The sequence below is a fragment of the Adiantum capillus-veneris genome, chromosome 10, assembly GCF_014529385.1.
Source record: "Adiantum capillus-veneris isolate H3 chromosome 10, ASM1452938v2, whole genome shotgun sequence".
Taxonomy (NCBI): Eukaryota; Viridiplantae; Streptophyta; class Polypodiopsida; order Polypodiales; family Pteridaceae; genus Adiantum; species Adiantum capillus-veneris.
The window spans coordinates 41,743,848-41,752,304 of record NC_140940.1 but is presented as its reverse complement, the minus strand read 5'-3'; positions in this window follow the sequence as shown (position 1 = coordinate 41,752,304).

Sequence of the window (8,457 nt, the reverse complement as noted above, 5' to 3'; positions counted from 1 at the left end):
GACTGCCTTCTACACCTGCTATGGTCAAACCATCTGGAGGTGCAGAATTACTCAAAGCTGTGCGAAAAGTGTCCCAACTTTCCGGCAATGTGATCAACAGGAACATAGCTCTAACAGGTTCATCAAACTTGACACCTTGAGCTGACAATTGATTGTAGATGGTGTTGAATTCATTCAGATGATTGGACATAGGGGTCCCTTCTTTCATCTTCAAGTCAACAATCTTCTTAAGCCAGTATACGTGGGAAGCTGCACTCTGCTTCTCATAAAGATCACTCAGCTTTGTCCATGCTTGATAAGCCGACATCTCGTCTGCTACATTGAAGTAAACGCTTTTTGCCAAAGGCAGCATAATGGTAGAAAGTGCCAATTCATCCATTTCGCTCCATTCATCTTCGTCTATATCTTCTGGTTTTATCCCCTTGAGCTTTATAGGTTTTATTTGCTTCTTTTGTACCAACACGTGCCAAATCTCCTTCTTCCACAATGGGAAATTGGTTCCATCCAGCTTCTTGATATTGTAAAGAGCAGTGTCCTATGATCCAGCCATAGCTACGCTTCAGAGTAGTTTACTTTCCTGGGAAAAATTCGACAGAGTTTCTCCTGTAAACTGACCTCTAAACCAATATCAACCTGTCAAATGAACCAATAAAGCTTCAGATTCTGCAGAAATTTCGACAAAGTCTCCTTTGTAAAATGGCTTTGGTGTACTAAAAAAGACACCAAAAACAGCTGAAAAAACCACTGTCTCTCTAACACTGTAAGCTGTGGGTAAACCTGTCCTACACCTGTACTGTCTCTCACTGTCCTGTCACTGTCCTGTAAGCATAGACTGCGACAATGCCTCAACGGCAGTAAAGCAAAGATGCAATCCCAACTGTCTAACTCACTCACAGTCAATACATCCTAGTTGCCTATCTAAGGGTGCTCGAGGGATCGCTCCAAGACCTGTATCACCGAAAGGAACTCAACATTCGAGAATCCCCCAGCTCAATAAAACCTCACTCTACCCTCAACAAAGGCTGCAGTAAATATGACAGTACATAGACTTCCCACAAAGTCATACATCCACAAATTTCCCATTGTATGTTGTAACCGCTGCGGCGGTTGTTTGCTGCGTGGCTCACAGCCAGCAAACCCTCAACAGACATACATCATCTCTGACAATACATCCCATGTGGAAGTACCTGCAATGTCAGGATGAAATATGGAATATCAAGCAGCAAACACAAGCTACCTGATGAACTAGTGGATGTCGCCTACAATCTGTGTGTAGATGCGTCCGTGTCGTATGTGACAGGCCTCCAAGAACTGTGAGCCGTCCTTCGTTGTGTAGACAGCCACAAATCAGTAGTCTGGAAGTGCAGATATCCTCAGCACTTGCAATCGTAGGCCGAAACCCCAAATTTGCAGAGTCGGATCTGCACCTGCCGAGACCACGTAGTCGAAAATGGCCTGCGCAGATCTTTGTCGAAGCCGAACGGTGGCCGAGATGACCTCAGAATGAAATTTTGAGAACACCAAGCCCTTCTGGCTTTCCCACAGGAATTGGGGCCGTGTCTTCGCCTGTTGAATCTCACTCCAATATGAGCAGGTGACTCTGGCTACCCACAAATGCTGCCCCAAGCCTCGATCTGAGCTCTGATACCAGTTGAAGGAGTACGAGCGGAAGTGCGACGCGAGAGAGAGTGCAAGAAGAAGAGCACGAGGATATGGTGAACTCGCTCTACGATAATGTGTAGAGCATAGTGAGTTCTTATTAGGTTTTCACAAAAGAATATGTGTACATACCTGGCGGCCCGCCCACTTACCTGGGCGACCACATTGGGCTTTATACCCCAACACTACTGAAAACAACCTAGAGCTTCTTGGTCATGCCATGTCCCACATATCTTGTAATCAGTGCATTTCAAGAGTCAACATTTTGTTCAAGCAATTTTTGTGCTTTTTGAAGTACATATTTGGCATACATGGAGACTAAGGAAATGCCAAGCACAACTTCTTTTTCTAGTAGCCCTTGACTAACAATATCATCGTGAATTTTGTTGCCCATATCAGCATCTTGCATAGTGTCACATGCCTTAAGACAAAGCATAGGTGATTGTATCTTGAGAGATTTCCTCACTTCACATTTACTGAAAACAGCCAAAGGCTTCCCGACCCCACCACATTTGGCATACATGTCGACCAAGGTAGTGCAAAACATACCTTTTTTTTTAACAGCCCCTGACTACCAAGGTCATTGTGAGTTCTTTTGACCATCTCAGTGTCTTCCGAATTTCCACATGCCTTCAAGATGCAAGCGTAGGTGATTACATTTGGAGGAACCCCTCACTTTGCATCCGATAAAAACAGGCGAGAGCTTCCTGGCTCTACCCTTGTTGGGAATTTTCCGCAATCAATACATTCAAAGAAATGATATATTGGTCCCCTGACTAACAATATCACCATGAGTTCTTTTTCCAATCTCATTTGACTTCCAAATTGCCACATGCCTTCAAGATGCAAGCATAGGTGTTGCATTTGGAGAGGTGTGCTCGCTTCGCATCAGCTGAAAATAGCCCAGAGCTTCCTGAGCCCACCCTAGTTCGGATTGTCCCGCAATCAATGCATTCTAAGACTTAACATTCCATATAGCCAGCTTCTCAAGAACTTTTTGTACTTTTTGAAGTACACCACATATGTCATACATGTCAACCAAGGCAGTGCCAAGCACGACGTTTTGTTTCAACAGCCCCTGACTAACAATATCATCGTGAATTATGTTGCCGATATTAGCATTTTTCATAGTGCCACATACCTTCAAGATGCAAGCATAGGTGATTGTATCTGGAGAAATGCCCTCGCTTCCCATCTGCTAAAAACAGACGAGAGCTCTCTGGCCCTTCCCCTTGTTGAGCATATCCTACGATCAATATGTTCCAAGAGACAAGTTTTTGGATAGAAATCTCCTCAAGGATCCCATGTTTGATTCACATGTCGATTAATCTCTTAGCATCTGCTGAAAACGGCATGTCCTTGTTGGACGTATCCACAATCAATGCACCATCCCATGTTGATTGTGCATCAATGCTAGTAGGCTTACCAAGTGAAAATGTTAGTCCCCTTGCATGGAACTCAAGACCAACTGCACCAAAAAAACACACGAGGGATCCTTGAGCCCACACACAACACTATGGCCGGCAACATGTGAAATCTGATTCGATATAAATATGGGTCAAGAGAGGGTCTCATAACGTTGTTGGGCAAAAGGGAAAGTGAGACACCTCTATAGCTGTACAGCCCAAGAGTGTTAAAACTTCAATCTCAGCACTAAAACGTATACCAAAACCACTCTTAATAAACCCCAAATAAAGGGTCTATGCTCCCTTGGGAATTTACAAGCACACGCCCACCCAAAGGACCATAGCACATAGGAGCAAAACCCTATCAAAGCACGGATTTACAACAAATGCCGACCAATACATATGAAGACAAGGGCCTCCCCTTTCGCAATTGAACATCACAAACCCACAACTTCAACATCAATTCCACAATTCATAGATTCATGCCCTCCCAATCTGTCTGCACACAATTTGCCACTAGGCTGCCACAGCCATAACCCTGTAGAGAACTAGTCGTAACCTGAAGAGCACAACTCCAATTGGGGCACTTTAAATCTTGGAAGAAAGCTTAAAAATTTACTGGCGAGAAAGCTGAAGATTATAAAATTTGAATCTACATGCTGTACATGCAAAATGACGCGAACAAAGAGCTATCCCTGCACGATTACATGTAGAGAAGGCAAGACGAGGGCAAAAATTGCATCAAAAACCATCAAAGGGGCACAACGGGCTAAAACCTGTAAATTTTTTACCTTTGGCTAAACTTTTTTAAGTTTTTACATGAGTTTTAGTTATATACAAGTTTCACTTCAAAAAACTCACTAACAGGCATATACAATAACTCGACAACTGGCGTTATGCTAGTGACTTGCCCTACATGTACATGTGCTTGCTAAAGCAAGCTAAAAAACCCACAAAAAGAAAGCCCACACACCCTTTTGACATCGGCGTCATGTCCATATAAAAAGGGTGTCGAGAATGTGTCCAACAACGTCAACTCACGGAACCAATGCGGGGCTCTATAATAAGAAACAAAGTGTAATTAGCTGCTCTCTAGCTTGTACATAGCACTCCGCAAATGGCGTACATAAAAGGGGACGATGCTTCGCCCAAAAGACCAGCAAGCGGCCTCCAAGAACCTCCAAAAGCAACATCGCGCTTTGGCTCTATAGAGTCCATGTGGCTTCACCCACAACAACCTACAAGTGTGTCGACCTGCTCAAAACTCTGTTGTGTAACAGTTCTCTGCGAAATAAGACCAGCTCGACCCTCAACAAGAGGGATTGATACCATAACCCATCGTGGGCGCCAATACTCACTGCGAATGAGAGAAGTACTCTACTCCTGTGAAAAAACACTCCACAAGGGAGCGACAACACTTAACAAGGGGTGTGATCCAAGCGCGTAGGCTATTCTTGATTTCCAGAACATTGGTTACGTCGCGCGATAAAGTAAATTAAGCTTTGCGCCGATGCTGATTGAGGCCGTTGATTTGGGACATGGACAATGGCTTAGATCGTGCCAAGTGGCCGCTTGTGGGCTCAAGAAACCACCAAAGCACATTAGGCTTACCATGTAAAAATCAAGGTACAAAAGTGATTGTACGTTTTTATGCAATTCATTGACTTCAAACCACTATGTAAAGGTGATGTTTTGATTTTAATTATTTTTCATTACATCACACAAATTATCATCATCGTTCAAGGCCATAATATTTTATATGGCCATGTGAATTTACAATCTTTGTACATGTGGCTTGGCTTCACGCGTCCCATAAGAATAGATGCATCAACATGTCTCTTTGATGGTTTCTCATGTAGGTTTCTCTCTCGCCTTACAAAAAGACTCCCTTACCTATCGTTGAGGTAGAAGTATGGGACACCAATAAAGTTAACATAGGTGTAGGCTCCATGCATAAATCCCAAAATTTTCATAAACAAAAACCCCATGCATAAACAAAAACTCCATGTCTATGTAAGTGCCCTTGCCACAATCTTTCTTTATGATACTTCTTACGCATAGAAATGGCAACAAAACGTCTTGAAATGTAACTCAATCCTAACCTCTCACTCACCATTACCACACTCATCCAATGAAAATATTTTAGCTCAGACACAATTGAAAAACAAATATGAAGTAGACAAAATGAAGCAAGAAAATAGGGATGAGTAGAATTACTAGCATATTTTACTATCATTCACCTAGCTATTGCAAAGATCTTGCTAAGCTCTCCATGGGAGGGAAATAGAAAAGAGCTTAGTCAGCTTGTAAAGGATTCTACAAATAATAATCAAAGCTCTTATTTTGCTACATCCAGAAAAGGAAAGCTCCTTGGTATGCAGCAACCATGGACATCTTGTGAGGAAAAAAGCACGAGGGAAAGACATGATGGTGTAGGGCCCTGCAGTGGCCATTCCTTGAAATAATGGGCGACCCCATGGCGACCGGCGGAGGCCGGGAGCCATGGTGGGAAGCGCATTATTTTAGGAATGGCCACTGCAGGGCCATTCCCGGCCTTCACAGTCGGGGGGGGGGGGGGGGGGGGAGGGGGGCCATCTGATGCGAAAATCTACAGGAGGTGCAGTGCACACTGACGACACAGTGCGACAGTATTACAGCTGTTGAGGTGTCGTCACCTTAAGCCCATTCCGAGTGCTGATCTGGGAGCACCTGATTGGAGGAGCAACCTTTGGATTCCGCATGCTGACGTGGTGCCAATCTGACGATTGCAGCATTGCTTTCTACGCAGGAATGTCGTGGAGATGTACGGTGCAGACTGCATGCCCCCTGACCCCCAACTGTGAAGGAGAAAGAAGGGTACCCATGGAAAGCTTGGCTACACATTGATTTCTAGGAAAGGGACAAAGGGGGTTCCTATTGTGAAAGGATTCTTATTTCATTTTGAATACTTGTAAGGAGCAATTGGGAAGGAGGAAACTGCAAAATGCCAGGCTTGATCTGCAACAGAAAATGCTAGGCTGATCTTGTTGGCTGAAAACGCTAGGGCTCTCTGTTGGTCTTGCTAAGAAGGTGCATTGCAAGTTGCTGGAACTTCTTCTGCTGCCTCTTCTGCGCGAATTGAGCGTCCCCTCCTTTGCTTATATGCTGAAGGCTGGGTCGAGCAGTCATCCCTACATCCCCACGACCTTGAAAATGTGGCATAATTTTTAAATAAATAAATAAAATGCCTGCAACTGAACTGCCCCAAAATGTCATGGAAATTTGGGTGTATTGCCTTAAACAATGCATACTGGGTGTGCAATTAAAGGATATGCAACTACTCTTAGTGCTTGGACATGCACGGCCTTCGCACAGGCTCACAAAGGTGCCAGAACACTTCCTAGGCTAAACTGAACCCTAGACCTGAGATAGCTTGTCCACATGCACATAGGGTTAGATGTGCACGTGATAGAGGCTGTTGTCCCCCATCTTTTGAATGGGGCAAGGGAAACACAAGGGTTTGCTTGAGGGCACAGGCTTCACAGAGATCATCATGTCTACGTAGTCACATTCTTTTAGGTTTGCAAATTCTCTACTTTATAGGAACCAATGTGCTCACTGTAATCCAATGTTTTGGCTGCAGTTTGTACAAAAATCAGAGGTTGGCCTATATGCTATTCTTTCACAAACACTGGTTGCATGCTGGTGCTAGATTGTATAGCTTCATGTAGAGCAATCCTCAGAATATCAAAATGAAGGCGATTGTTTTATGACATGCCACCTTTGTAGTAGATACCAAGTAAAAATCTGCAGGCTTTTCATCCATATGAGAAACTTGACTGTCATGAAACACCCTTCCAAGGCCCAAGAAAAGGATGTCTTGTCAAATCGAGTGCCAACAGGAATCGACCACTCTTTTTAGTGTATTGAGGAGATTGCTTCTGTTCGAGGGTTTCTTAAAAAATAATTAATGGATTTAATTCAATTTCATTTTTGTAAAGGACTTGCCTCTATTGTTCTTTTGAATTTTTTGAGATGAAAGTTTCATGTTGACCCAAAAGGGGTTTGGCTGTTTGCAGGGCCAGTTATTTGACATGATAAATGATCTTCCTACAGTTTATGAGGTGGTGACCGGTCAAGCATTTATGGCACAGCCAGCGGGTCCATTGCGTCATGAAATTGATGGTGAAGTGATTGCCGAAGGTAACAATAGTGAGGAAGTAGAAGATGGAGATGAAGAGGCTTACTGTGGTGCTTGTGGACGCAGCTACTCATCTTCAAAGTTGAAATTTTGGATCCTTTGTGACGCTTGTAAAAAGTGGTTCCATGGGAAGTGTGTGGGGACGACATCAACAAAGGCTGAGCAGATAGAGTATTATAATTGCCCCACTTGTGCAAAGAAGAGACCACTACAACGTACTTAACCAGTACCCTTTTTTTGTTTTTAGCATACTAGCTGGATTAGCCTCTTGTAAAAAGATTTGTGCAGATGCTTGATTACACACAGTATGCTCTCATGATCTTTGATCTGCTATTGTTGTTGCTTAAACCACAACATTAAAGACAGAAGAATTTTGACCCGATTTTTGATCTGTTCTTGTACAGAAAACATCATTTAAAGCAATGGAATTTTGTCACTCATGGATGACTACTGGTTTAGCAGATTCTCCGTTTTGTTCGTTTTTTTCTTGTGCTATGTTCTTCCCTGCCAAGTTTGGGTCATCAATGGTTTCAGATAGGATGTCAGCTTGCTGGTAAAGCAGAGTCGGAACTTTAATCTCTCTTTTTTTTGGGTATTGTAAGTCACTAGTAAATTTTTGTATTGATTGGAAAAGACATTTCAATGCATTCAATATTGTCAGAAATACTCGGTCCATTCAAAGTTTTAACAGACAGAGTCTCAAATAAGTCTTTGTTCGCTTATCAGCATTTCGGTATTGATTTTTAAAAAGCTTAATAAGTAGAAGCTTTATGTCAAGGGGCTGAAGTGAGTATTTTGCATCAGAATTTTCAGTGGACCAGGTATGAGAGACAAACATATGTGCAACTTGAGGATTTGAACTCGAACAAATAGCACATATTCTGTCAACTCGAAGGAGCATGCTACAGCTTTTTGCTGCCTGCTAGTGCAGGCTACTCTTCTCTGTTGGGTGACCGGGGCATGGAGATGACTATTTTCTGTGAATTGCTCGCACGGCATGAATTTTTTTTTCTTAGTTCTATGTTGCACAAAATCGACCCATTGCAAGAGCACAGCTCTCAACACTTGTCTGCAATGAAGAGCTAGGGGCCCTCTAGGAAGTCTGTTCATGAAGCACATATGCACTAGTGTGACATGTCATATACATGCTTGTAAAAACTATTTGGATGCTTGGTGTTTTAATTGCTGAAGAAGAGCACAGTCTCTTAAAGT